Source organism: Oncorhynchus tshawytscha, unplaced genomic scaffold (assembly GCF_018296145.1).
Source record: "Oncorhynchus tshawytscha isolate Ot180627B unplaced genomic scaffold, Otsh_v2.0 Un_contig_3182_pilon_pilon, whole genome shotgun sequence".
NCBI classification, from domain to species: domain Eukaryota; kingdom Metazoa; phylum Chordata; class Actinopteri; order Salmoniformes; family Salmonidae; genus Oncorhynchus; species Oncorhynchus tshawytscha.
Window position 1 is genome coordinate 24,662 of NW_024609620.1, and position 14,475 is coordinate 39,136.

Genomic DNA, 14,475 nt, shown 5'->3' on the forward strand with positions numbered 1-14,475 from the left:
ATTTAGACTATTCTGTAGCTGGTCTCTCTCTGTGGTCATGGTATTTAGACTATTCTGTAGCTGGTCTCTCTCTGTGTTCATGGTATTTACACTATTCTGTTGCTGGTCTCTCTCTATGGCCGTGGTAATTAGACTATTCTGTAGCTGGTCTCTCTCTGTGGTCATGGTTTTCAGACTATTCTGTAGCTGGTCTCTCTCTGTGGTCGTGGAAATTAGACTATTTTGTAGCTGGTCTCTCTCTGTGTTCATGGTATTTAAACTATTCTGTAGCTGGTCTTTCTCTGTGGTCATGGAAATTAGACTATTTTGTGGCTGGTCTCTCTCTGTGGTCGTGGAAAATAGACTATTACATTTCTGGTCTCTCTCTGTGGTTGTGGAAATTAGACTATTTTGTGGCTGGTCTCTCTCTCTGGTTGAGGTATTTAGACTTTTTTGTAGCTGGTCTCTCTCTGCAGTTGCATCTGTAAAGGGGAAAAGTCAATCAAAATGTGTAACTGTCTCAACATTGACTACAAATGTTTAGGTAAAAAACTATGTTCACTTACAGGAACCCCGCAGGCCCATGATCACAGCCAGTAGAACACACACTGCAGCAACTGTGGAGGGTCTCTTCCACCTTTGAAAATGTACTGAATAACAAGTTATTAAAGTCAGATCTTTGGTAATGTGGTAATGTGTTTTACTTGTATCACCAGTGCTTATTTCAGACGGGTTCCGCGGGAACAGGATCCGGCAACTCTCAGTTTTGGACTGATGCATTCCAGAACCAATTTTCCGGATCGTGGCAAGAACAATGATTCTTAGTGCTTGCAATGTAAAAATGTGAATTAAAGAGCTCAAAGTTAATTTGAGTTTCCTCCTCTGTAATTATCCTGCCCCTTAAAAAAAATGCAATGTGAAAATGTTTTTCAGCCCGTGCCTGATATCCTGAGAATTTTAAACTTTTCACAACTTTATTACACATTGTTATTTCTAAATGGTTCACCTGATATGGATGAAAATACCCTCAAATGAATGCTGACGGTCTGCACCTTAACCTCAGTCATTATTTCAAATCCAAACTTTTGGAGTATAGAGTCATAAGAAGAAAACATGCTCACTGTCCCAATAATTACGGAGGGCACTGTAGGTAGGGGTAAGGTAGAGGCAGGTAGCCTCAATATTAACAGAGGGTACTGTAGGTAGGGGTAAGGTAGAGGCAGGTAGCCTCAATATTAACAGAGGATACTGTAGGTAGGGGTAAGGTAGAGGCAGGTAGCCTCAATATTAACAGAGGATACTGTAGGTAGGGGTAAGGTAGAGACAGGTAGCCTCAATATTAACAGAGGGTACTGTAGGTAGGGGTAAGGTAGAGGCAGATAGCCTCTAGGTTAGAGTGTTTGGCCAGTAACCAAATCCAGCAGAAGTTGAATTTGTAATGTAACATCTTCAGTGCATTCGGAAAGTATTTAGATCCCTTGACATTTTCCACATTTTGTTACATTACAACCTTCTTCTATAATGGATTTGGAAAACTGAAATATCACATTTACAAAAGTATTCAAACCCTTTACTCTGTACTTTGTTGAAGCACCATTGGCAGCGATTACATCCTTGTCATGTTCTGACCTTAGTTATTTTATTATGTCTTTTAGTATGGTCAGGGCGTGAGTTGGGTGGGTTGTCTATGTTCCTTTTTCTATGTTTTGGGATTTCTGTGTTTGGCCTGGTATAGTTCTCAATCAGAGGCAGCTGTCAATCGTTGTCCCTGATTAAGAACCATACTTAGGTAGCCTGGTTTCACTTTTGAGTTGTGGGTGTTTATTTTCTGTGTCTTCCACACTGAACTGTTTCGGTTGGTTATTTCATCTGTCCTTTATTGTTTTGTTTCAGTGCTTGTTTTAATAAAGAGCATGAACACGTACCACGCTGTGCATTGGTCCTCCGATCCTTACTCCTCGTCGGAGAAAGACAGCCGTTACAATCCTTGAGTCTTCCTGGGTATGACTCTACAAGCTGGGCACACCTGTATTCGGGTACTTTTCCCCATTTCTTCTCTGCATATCCTCTCAAACTGCCAGGTTGGATGGGGAATGTTGCTGCTACAATTCTTTTTATCCTGCTGCTCAGCCACTTTACCCCTGATTGTATGCCTAGAACTACCTCGTCTATCACTGATATCATTATTGAAATTGTTGGAATCGGCTAAACTGATCATTGAGATAGTAAATAAATGATAGGAAATTAAAGAGATTGGGTCATGTCAGAAGTTAATGGTTTTCTGAAGACAAACAATGGACATCTGTGGATTAGATGAAGGAATGTGTTGAGGTCAGGAGGTGAGGACAGATTCTCTTAAGGCAGTAATAAAGGTTTGTCATCCTGTTACCCTCTTTATTAGTTCCTGTGGAGCCATAATCTGTAAGGAGGAGTGTCTTAAGTAGGATGTATATAACTGAAGAAATGTTTTGCTCTCTGATTACAGCTGTACAGAAACATTGGAAATGATTAAACTTGGTTAAAGCTTCTCTAGTTTCCGTGAGTTATTTACTCAGGAAAAAAAATAACCTAACAATATTGTTCTTGTACTGTACATAATGAATTTTGTTTTGACTCTATTTCTGATATTGCTACTATGCAAGTAACCATTTGGCTGTACCGTTTACACCTTCTATTGAGACCCATCCACTTAGCAAGACTTAGCAAAATATTGAAAAAAGCATTTGTTGATATGTGGTCGTAACATGATTTTGTGACATACCACAACAATACCACGTGACCGTATCAAGTGTCCACCACAAACACAGTGGGGAGAACAAGTATTTGATACACTGCCGATTTTGCAGGTTGTCCTACTTACAAAGCATGTAGAGGTCTGTATTTTTTAAAAAAATCATAGGTACACTTCAACTGTGAGAATCTAAAACAAAAATCCAGAAAATCACATTTGTATGATTTAAGTAATAATTTGCATTTTATTGCATGACATAAGTATTTGATTCATCAGAAAAGCAGTACTTAATATTTGGTACAGAAACCTTTGTTTGCAATTAGAGAGATCATACGTTTCATGTAGTTCTTGACCAGGTTTGCACACACTGCAGCAGGGATTTTGGCCCACTCCTCCATACAGACCATCTCCAGATCCTTCAGGTTTCGGGGCTGTCGCTAGGCAACATGGACTTTCAGCTCCCTCCAAAGATTTTCTATTGGGTTCAGGTCTGGAGACTGGCTAGGCCACTCCAGGACCTTGAGATGCTTCTTACGGAGCCACTCCTTAGTTGCCCTGGCTATGTGTTTTGGGTCGTTGTCATGCTGGAAGACCCAGCCACGACCCATCTTCAATGCTCTTACTGAGGGAAGGAGGTTGTTGGCCAAGATCTCGCGATACATGGCCCCATCCATCCTCCCCTCAATATGGTGCAGTCTTTCTGTACCCTTTGCAGAAGAGCATCCCCAAAGAATGTTTCCACCTCCATGCTTCACGGTTGGGATGGTGTTCTTGGGGTTGTACTCATCCTTCTTCTTCCTCCAAACACGGCGAGTGGAGTTTAGACCAAAAGCTATTTTTGTCTCATCAGACCACATGACCTTCTCCCATTCCTCCTCTGGATCATTCAGATGGTCATTGGCACACTTCAGACGGGCCTGGACATGGGCTGGCTTGAGCAGGGGGACCTTGCGTGAGCTGCAGGATTTTAATCCATGACGTCGTAGTGTGTTACTAATGGTTTTCTTTGAGACTGTGGTCCCAGCTCTCTTCAGGTCATTGACCAGGTCCTGCCATGTAGTTCTGGACTGATCCCTCACCTTCCTCATGATCATTGATGCCCCACGTTGTGAGATCTTGCATGGAGCCCCAGACAGAGGGTGATTGACCGTCATCTTGGACTTCTTCCATTTTCTAATAATTACACCTACAGTTGCCTTCTCACCAAGCTGCTTGCCTATTGTCCTGTAGCCCATCCCAGCCTTGTGCAGGTCTACAATGTTATCCCTGATGTCCTTACACAGCTCCTGGTCTTGGCCATTGTGGAGAGGTTGGAATCTGTTGGAGTGTGTGGACAGGTGTCTTTTATACAGGTAACGAGTTCAAACAGGTGCAGTTAATACAGGTAATGAGTGGAGAACAGGGGCCTTAAAGGAAAACTAACAGGTCTGTGAGAGCCGGAATTCTTACTGGTTGGTAGGTGATCAAATACTTATGTCATGCAATAAAATGCAAATGAATTACTAAAAAATCATACAATGTGTCACGTTTTATCAAGGTGGGTGGAATCAAGCGCAGAGAGCAGGTTTCAGTGATTCGACAGTTTATTCTCCGGTGCACAAAAAACACGGTCAACCCAACACACAGGGTGAACAATCCAACACAGGATCAAAATAGACCGGAGAATAAAACACAAGTGCTACACCAAATGACATGAATACAAAAACAATCCCACACAAAACAAGGGCGGGACAACCTACTACATATAAGGACGTTAATTAAACTAAAATACACACAGGTGAAACTAATAAGACAAAACCAACAGACAAACGAAAAAGGGATCGGTAGTGGCTAGTAGGACGGTGACGACGACCGCCGAGCACCGTCCGAACAGGCAGGAGAGCCAACTTCGGCGGAAGTCGTGACACAATGTGATTTTCTGGATTTTTGTTTCAGATTCCGTCGCTCACAGTTGAAGTGTACCTACTATAAAAAAATTACAGACCTCTACATGCTTTGTAAGTAGGAAAACCTGCAAAATCGGCAGTGTGTCAAATACTTATTCTCCCCACTGTATATGGAGCATACATCTTTTATGTGCTGTACATGTGCACCTCACTCAGGTTTCAACTCAGATTGCATGACCTTAACTTTTGTATCGAATACTATTTGATAAGTGGGTGTGTAACAGTATATAAAGTATGCTAATATACTGGTGTGAAAGCATTTGGGAAGTGGTCAAAAGTACTTTAAAGTACTTCTTAAGCATTTTGGTGGGGTATCTGTACATTACTTTACTATTTATATTTTTGGCAACTTTTACTTTTACTTCACTACATTCCAAAATATAATATTGTACCTTTTACTCCATACATTTTCTCTGACACCCAAAAGTACTTGTTACATTTATCACTAAACACACATGCTTTGTTTGTAAATGATGCCTGAGTGTTGGCGTCTGCCCCTGGCTATCCGTCAATAAATAAAAAAGAGAACAAATTGTGCCGTCTGGTTTAATATAAGGAATTTGAAATGATTTATACTTTTACTCAAGTATGACAATTTAGTACTTTTTCCACCACTGAACATGGCTGGGGGTTATAGCATTTATTTAACATGACCCATCAATTTAGACAAGTGTGTCTGGGTAAGCGTCATCTAATATTTGTAAAATATTTTTATCTGGACACTTTCTGTTTTCCTGGGGTTTTTCGTTGTTGTAGGCTACTACCACTTTTATTCTTAATCTTTACTATACTACTCACTGTTTAGCACATGACCTCATGTGAATCCTTAGAGATGGGTGGGGCTTAAGAGTGTGTGAACAATGCTGAATGGGTGTAGACAAAGGAGAGCTCTCCAATAGGTACCGAATCATTCAATAAATCATCCACAGAGCAGCAAATATTCTTTACATCAACATAATCACTACAAAACTGATTGTATGTCCTCTTCTAAACTATTGTTTTCCTAGACTCTACTCTATAGTCACAAGCCATACCACCCTCCCAGGCCCTAGAGCCTGAGAAGGGAGACATGAAGGAAGGAAGAAGTGGGAGTTTTGTGTTTTTCTATGTATTATTTTTACTAGGGTGGATTAGGTTAGTTAGAATGGATTTTATTTTTACCTTGTTTTTTCAACCCCATCAAGTTGGTGGCGGGAACACACATTTTGGGGTTGTAGTCCGCCATAAAACCCACAGAAGTAGAACGATAGCCTGCAACAGAGCAGGTAAATGTTGAACTGGAATGCAGAAAATGTGCTGAGAAGTGTCTTGGTTGGTGCTGCTGCTCTGAAAGTGGTGTAGCAGCGCTGCAGCAGATCGAAAAGTCCTGGAGCAAATGGGGTCTCGCCACACGTTTTCCGGCGGCTTTGGATAAAGACACAATACACAACAATGAAACAATGCATATGTTCATTCTGCATAAGAACCACTTTCTGCATGTATGCTTATGTACAATACTATGTGTGACTCATCACCTGGATTCGGTCTTATGTAGCAACAAATGATGTTTTGACCTTATATAGAAGTAGAGACTCAGAGCTACAAACTGGTATATCATACACTGCATTTGAGGACCAATGCGAAAGCAATTCTGCTTTGAAAGTTGATCAACTTGTAAACTCACTTTTCAGAAAATCGCCTTTGAATGTGTTGGTATCTAGTGAAGAGCCCTTCATTCAGCATCGGGCCAGAAGTATACAGAATGGTGTCGTCTGCGTAGAGGTGGATCAGAGAATCACCAGCAGCAAGAGCGACATCATTGATGTATACTGAAAAAAGAGTCGGCCCGAGAATTGAACCCTGTGGCATCCCCATAGAGACTGCCAGAGGTCCAGACAACAGGCCTTCCGATTTGACACACACTTATATGAAAATGGGGTAAATTATATCGTCTTAGTCTTTCTAAATCATTGTGGTCAACCCTAAAAAAATTGAAATGAAAATGTATTAAATCTAAAAGTTTAAATTAAACCAGAGCGCCCTCAGATAGTGGGAAAAAGCCACACTTGACCGTTGCACTTGAGTCATTCCCACGCTGAATGGCTAAGCCCACTAAGCTATGAAAGTGCACACTAATTTTCACATTCGTTGAATGGAGGAGACCAAGGCGCAGCGTGATATGAATACATGTTATATATTTAATGAGGAAAGAACACTAAAACAAACTTACAAAACAACAAACGTGACGCTATATATATATATATAAACAGTGCAGACACAGGCAACTACACATAGACATAGATAATAACCCACGAAATACCCAAAGAAGATGGCTGCCTGAATATGGTTCACAATCAGAGACAACGATAAACAGCAACCATAGACATACATAAACACCTAGATGGTTAACAACCCCATAAACCTACAAAACCCCTATACAGTCGAAAACACATACATCACCCATGTCACACCCTGACCTAACCAAAACAATAAAGAAAACAAAGGATACTAAGGTCAGGGTGTCACACTAATACGTGAAAACAATGTGTGGGGAGGCAGAGGCACAAACTGGCATCAATACCTTCGTCAGAAAACACTGTGAAACTAAGAATTGGTGCTATATCTAGCAATCAATAGGAAACTGACTGAACGACTCAACTCCCCACCTTATGCCATCCAAATGAACATTGGCTGTGAGGGCCGAGATGCATTGACTAATGTTCGCTACATGTCGAGGGATGCTATTCACAAGAACATATTGTTCTGTCTCACGATTCCCAAGCATGAAACGGTTCAGTTTGCTACGTGGCTATATTGACAAAAAACAGATTCCATGGGAAAGAATGGTGGGCTTTTGCACAGATGGGGCTCCATCTATCACGAGACGGCGGGCAGGCCTCTACACTCTAGTTATGAGCGTATGATACACCCACTGAGCTATAATGGATACACCGATAGCAACTAGCAGCAAAAGAGTTGAGCGCAGAACTCTGATATATGCAGAAGTTCAACAGGTAACTTTGATTGTAAACTGCATTGTGCACGCCTGTTTGCAAAACTATGTGGATATATGGCATTAGAGCATGACATTATTCTATTCACACCGAGGCTTGGTGGTTATCGAGGGGGAGTGTTGGAACTGTTATTCGCAATGGATGTAAAAAATAAAAAACAGGCTTTGTTGACTTTCTATGTAATGAAAAGAAAATGTGTCTCCTTGCCTACAGACATATTTGGGAAACTGAACAAACTGAATACAAGCATGCAGGTGAAATATAACAAAGTTCTACAGATGATTGACCGAATCAGTGACATCCATTTAACTGTGATCCTGGCTCAGTTGACATGCAGGTACATGTAAGAGAAATTGAACAGCTGATTGAGCTGTCATGTCACCGAAGGCTGCATACAAAGCATTAACGAGTCACTATGGAGGAGTTTTTGGTTCCTGACTCAAAGGGAATACTGTGCCGTCTCCCTCCGAGCATTAAAACCCATGGTACGCTGATTCAGTGCTCTCATATGCATTAAAACAAATGTCAATCCAGGTTGGATGTGACAGGAGAGTTGAGGTGAGCACTGTTGACCACACCCCCCTGACTTTGAGAAGCTCTGACGTGACATGCATCAAGCCACACCCATCTCATTAGTGGTGGTGAGATAAGAGACATTATGTCACACTAATTTGTAATTGACTGTCATAGCCCCACTTTAAAAGTATGATATGATATTGGCTGTTAATTACATAAAAATTGTACATATGGTTGGAGGCACAGGAATTTGCATATCTCAAAATGGGGTTGTGGGCCCAAAAAGTTTGGGAACCCCTGGGTTAAGGTTAGGGGTACGTTTTGGGATAGGGATAAAACATTACGTTTTGGTACTCATTCCAAGTGGTTAAAGTAAGGCTTACATTTTGGGACATGGTTCAAATAAAACCAGGGATTAAAACCAGGGATTAAAACCAGGGAATAAAACCAGGGATTAAAACCAGGGATTAAGACCAGGGATTGAACATGCAAAATTCTGCTAAACTCAAGCTTAATTGATGGTAATAGCACTCACTGTTGCCCCTAGTGGACACTTTTTAAAGCATTTTCCGACGTCCTCAGGACATGGATAGACATCCAATTTCGACGTCAATCTGGGTGTGTTCCTAAAGTGGGAGTCTGATCACGAATGTTCTTGCCTGATTTGTTTCCCCCGAGACCACAGCCAAGGGGGATGCCGACAATGCTCAGACACTACTGCACGGGAAGAGGAGCCGAACCCTCCTTTAAATATTTAGCAGAACTGTAGGTATATTACAAAACTGTCTTCCAAAGATTCCCTTGACATATCTAATACAGTTAAAAAGGTGAAAGAGTATTTATAGTGCAGGCTCACATTGTTGAATTCTTTACCAGGCAGAATCAGAAGTGCAGAATGTGTATTAAATATTGAAGACCATATTAGTCCCTTTTAGGAATGGTAATAATACCAACATTATAATGCCTATATCATAATGCCTACATCATAATGCCTACATCATAATGCCTACATCATAATGCCTACATCATAATGCCTATATCATAATGCCTATATCATAATGCCTACATCATAATGCCTACATCCTAATGCCTACATCATAATGCCTACATCATAATGCCTACATCATAATGCCTACATCATAATGCCTACATCATAATGCCTATATCATAATGCCTACATCATAATGCCTACATCATAATGCCTACATCATAATGCCTACATCATAATGCCTACATCATAATGCCTACATCATAATCTTGCAAAGCTGTCATGATGGCAAAGGGTGGCTATTTTGAAGAATCAATGTTTAAAATAGATAAAAATATAGAAAAACATTTGAATGAGTAGGTGTGTCCAAACTGTTGACTGATACTGTATATACATATGTGACCCGATGCAGGAAACTAGGTGAATGTCGCAAGTCACAACCTCACAGGAGAGCAATTTGAACGTAAATAAACGTTTTTTATAAAAATTATTTTTTGGGCAGAAATGCCTTCTGGAACATGTGAACTTTCATGTGCCTTAATAACAAACATGTATGTCATTGGTAAATACGAATACAGTTGTTAAATTACGAGCCTTGTTGGTAAAGCCACGGATAAAGGGAGCTACCTTCCCACTAGCCATGATTGGCTGAGATAATGAGTGGGCTGGATATGCCGAGAGAAGAGTTTGGATTGGTCTGCCATATAGTAGGCTTCGTCTGTCTCTGGATTACATCTTCAATCTAAAGGCTACCATGGTATGGCATTCCTGACAGGGAGACACGTCAATCATGCATGATGATGTATACAGTTAAGATAGTCTGGCGTTAGCTAGCTACATTTTCAGATATTACACGTTTCTAATTTTGACAAAAAGTGGTTTCATTTCAATCTAAAGTGTACAGTTAGCTAGCTAACGTTTGCTGGCTGGCTCCATAGCTGACGTTACTATTAGTATACCAGAGCCGTTTGCTTTGCTAGTTAGAGCTTAATGTTAGCTAGCTAACATTGAACCTGGTTGGTTAGATCCCAGCACTGTGGCATTGTTGGCACTGTGTTCATTGTTGTTTAACTAGCTAGCGCTAGCTGGCTGGCTCGTCAGCTAACGCTAAGTGATGTGTGTGAACCTACACTTTGTTTACCTAGCTAGGTACGTTGTTTACCTAGCTAGCTAGCTATATGTCTTAAGCTAAAGTGTACTGTTAACTAGCTAACGTTAGCTGTCTGGCTCTCTAGCTAACGTTATTATTCGTATCCCAGAGCAGTTTTCTTTTATAGTTAGAGCCTAATGTTAGCTAGCTAACATTGAACCTGGTTGGTTAGCTCACTGCACTGTGGCATTTTTGGCACTGCTCATTGTTGTTTAACTAGCTAACATTAGCTGGCTGGCTTGTTAGCTAACGTAATGTCACGTGTGTACAACACCCGTTGAATATGGCTGGTGTCAGTAAACGTCTATCTAACCTGAAGCGTCAAGAGCGTCAAGTGCACGCTCCGAGAGCACAGCGAGATGGCTGGGGCTAAAGCTTAAGAGGGTGTGAACGATGCTGAATGGATGTAGACAAAGAAAAGCTCTTCACTAGATACCAAAGACATTCTCTCAAAAGTGAGTTTATAAACTTTCAAAGCAGAATGACTTCCCCATTGTTCCTCAAGTGTAGTGTATGATATACCATTTTGTAGCTCTGAGTCTCTACTTTTATCCAATGTAAAAAAAAAACATTTAACATTTTGCAACATAAGATCGAATCCAGGTGGTGAGTCACATATACACATATACAGTGCATTCAGACCCCTTTAGTTTTTAGCCTTATTCTAAAATTGATTCAATTGTTTTTTCCCAACAATCTACACACAATACCCCATAATGACAAAGCAAAAACAGGTCACTCCGTAGATGTTCGATAGGGTTCAAGTCCGGGCTCTGACTGGTTAACTCCAGGACATGCAGAGACTTGTCCCGTAGCCACTCCTGCATTATCTTGGCTGTGTGCTTAGGGTCGTTGTCCTGTTGGAAGGTGAAGCTTTGCCTCAGTTTGAGGTCCTGAGCGCTCTGGAGCAAGTTTTCATCAAGGATCTCTCTATACTTTGCTACGTTAATATTTGCCTCAATTCTGACTAGTCTCCAAGTGCCTGCTGCTGAAAAACATCCCCACAGCATGATGCTGCCACTACCATGCTTCACCATAGGGATGGTGCCAGGTTTCCCACAGACGTGACGATTGGCATTCAGGCCAAAGAGTTAAATATTGGTTTCATCAGACCAAAAATCTGAGAGTCTTTAGGTGCCTTCTGGCAAACTCCAAGCATGCTGTTATGTGCCTTTTACTGAGGAACGTCTTCTGTCTGGCCACCCTACCATAAAGACCTTATTGGTGGAGTGTTGCAGAGATGGTTCTCCCATCTCCACAGAGGAACTCTGGAGCTCTCTCAGATCGACCATTGAATTCTTGGTCACCTCCCTGACCAAGGCCCTAATAAAGTTGTTGAAACATCAAGTTTCAATTGAAACAGGATGCACCTAAGCTCAATTTCGAGTCTCATGGTAAAGGGTCTGAATACTTATGTAAATAAGGTATTGTTTTTTAAAATATTTAAAATATTTCTAAAAACCTGTTTTCACTTTGTCATTATGGGGTATTGTGTGTAGATTGATGAGGGAAAAATGTATTTAATTTTAGAATAAGGTTGTAACGTCACAAAATGTGGAAAAAGTCAAGGGGTCTGAATACTTTCCAAATGCACTGTACCTACATGCATACATATAAATACATATACACATGTATTTAAATATATTTTTATTTTATTGTTTTGCCACAACCCTACCACCCCTCCTCTAATTGGAGTAAATTAATGAACAACAACACTTAGGCTTCTATTTCCAGCTAATACATACTATATACATTTTACAGACGCAATCTAATTTACAATAGTTATATTTAGTTTAATGTAGTTTGTTTTTAGTTATGTCCTTCCTCAACCTCTCCCATCTAATTCTGATGTCCATCCAGTTTGATTTCTATTTGCCATATATTTTTAACTGTGCTGTTTCACAAAAGTTCTGAACCAAAGCATTTTACGGACACAGTATATTTTATGTTACTTCTCTTGTTGTTATTAGTCCCACCCTTCAGCTCCATTCAACCCCTCCCATCTATATCTTAACACCATCCAGATATGTAAAAAATAAGTTGCATATAGCCTTTACAAAAGTCATACTTCATTTCATGTCGATTTAGAAAGACAAAACACCCATTTATTGTATCAGGCTTGTGTCTTGTAATAGTGACTTTATAGACGTCCTTACCTGCCTGTTGAGTTGGGTATCTGGAGTTGTATGTCTGCGGGAGGATTGTCAGCTGATGGTATATAGTGTTGTGGGGCCAAGTTGTACTTCATGAAGTGATAGGTCACCTTTAGTTGGAAGGTTTTCCCTTTCTAGACAGTCAGGGGATTTCTTGTCAATCACAGAGGTTGTTCCAGTCTGTCTAGTTCAGGGGCAGGAACAGTTGCCCCACCCTTCCATGCCGCATGCCTCACCAGCAACAACTTTAGGGATTCCTGTTTTTCTACGGTAAAAAGACTTCAACAGCCACAAGGATGTTGACAACCAAGGCAGCCATGACTGTTGTTGTTTAACATAGCAGTCAACCTATTTCCTGTAGTATCAAAATGATTAAACATTTTGTTTAATGTAATAAAAATGACTTTTGATGTATTCTTCAAATGGAGAACAAGTATTAAATCAAATCAAAATAACGCAATTTAAATAAATTATTCTATATATACAGTTGAAGTCGGAAGTTTACATACACCTTAGCCAAATACATTTAAACTCCGTTTTTCACAATTCCTGACATTTAATCCTCTGTTTAAGGTCAGTTAGGATCACCACTTTATTTTAAGAATGTGAAATGTTAGAGTAATAGTAGAGAGAATGATTTATTTCAGCTTTTATTTCTTTCATCACATTCCCAGTGGGTCAGAAGTTTACATACACTCAATTCACATTTGGTAGCATTGCCTTTAAATTGTTTTAACTTGTGTCAAATGTTTCGGGTAGCCTTCCACAAGCTTCCCAAAATAAGTTGGGTGAATTTTGACCCATTCCTCCTGACAGAGCTGGTGTAACTGAATCCGGTTTGTAGGTCTCCTTGCTCGCACATGCTTTTTCAGTTCTGTCCACAAATATCAAACGCACCAACTAAATGGACATTTTGGATATATAATGATGGATTTAATCGAACAAAAGGACCATTTATGATGTTTGTGGGACATATTGGAGTGCCAACAAAAGAAGATCTTCAAAGGTAAGTCATGATTTATATTTATTTCTGAGTTTTGTGTCTCACCTGGCGGGATGAAATATGATTTTCTGTGCTTGTTTGATGGGGTGCTAGCCTCAGATAATAGTGTTGTTTGCTTTCGCCGTAAAGCCTTTTTAAAATCTGACACCATGGCTAGATTAACAAGAAATGCAGCTTTAATTTGGTGTGTTGAATTTGTGAAAATATGATAGTTACATTTAAAAAATAAATAAAAAATTGCGCTCTGCAGTTTTACCAGATGTTGTCGAAACGTTTCGCTAGCGGAACCCCTGGCCCCAACAGGTTTTAAGGCACAGTCAACTTAGTGTATGTAAACTTCTGAACCACTGGAATTGTGAAACAGTGAATTATCTGTGAAATAATCTGTCTGTAAACAGCTGTTGGAAAAATGACTTGTGTCATGCACAGTAGATGTCCTAACCGACTTGGCAAAACTGTAGTTTGTTAACAAGAAATGTGTGGAATGGTTGAAATATGAGTTTTAATGACTCCAACCTAAGTATATGTGAACTTCCGACTTCAACTGTATATTATTTGATAAAACATTGAATTTGACCTTACTGCTATTAGCCCATAGAAACGCATTGAATAACAGATTCATACATGTAAAAAATAAAATAAAATAAAAAATCTAAAGGAAGTTTGTTTATACATTCTGTCCTTTATCTGAGCGATATAGGGAAGATCTGGAAATAATTATATGTTTTTTGCCACATGTTTAATGTCTTTTTTTAGGCACTAAACTACCGCCATATATATTACTTCCTTTCATTTTTTAAACTGGTTTCGGACTTCCTTCACACGAGTCTTGTGAAGCTTGTGTGTATTCTTATACTGACGTGTATTTGTTTGTGAGAGCCTCATCTTTCTACAAAGGGGTCATATTAGTGTGTAACCCAAACTGTTCAGACTCTACAGACAGAATTTGGCAGATTGGTGGTACCGACTTCATTCGAGTCCCGTGACTCTTGTGGGGGTCATAGATCAAAACGAAT

The 14,475-nt window shown here is 40.0% G+C and overlaps 1 long non-coding RNA gene across 1 annotated transcript; it reads right to left on the reverse strand.

Moving 5' to 3' along the window:
- Positions 1-2: 2 nt before the first annotated feature.
- On the reverse strand, positions 3-12,586 carry LOC121845299. The gene is made up of 4 exons (XR_006082501.1): positions 12,460-12,586; positions 5,818-6,060; positions 546-629; positions 3-461 (listed from the first exon to the last, which is right to left on the reverse strand). It is a non-coding gene; the product is annotated as an uncharacterized LOC121845299 (long non-coding RNA).
- Between the last annotated feature and the right edge of the window lie 1,889 nt (positions 12,587-14,475).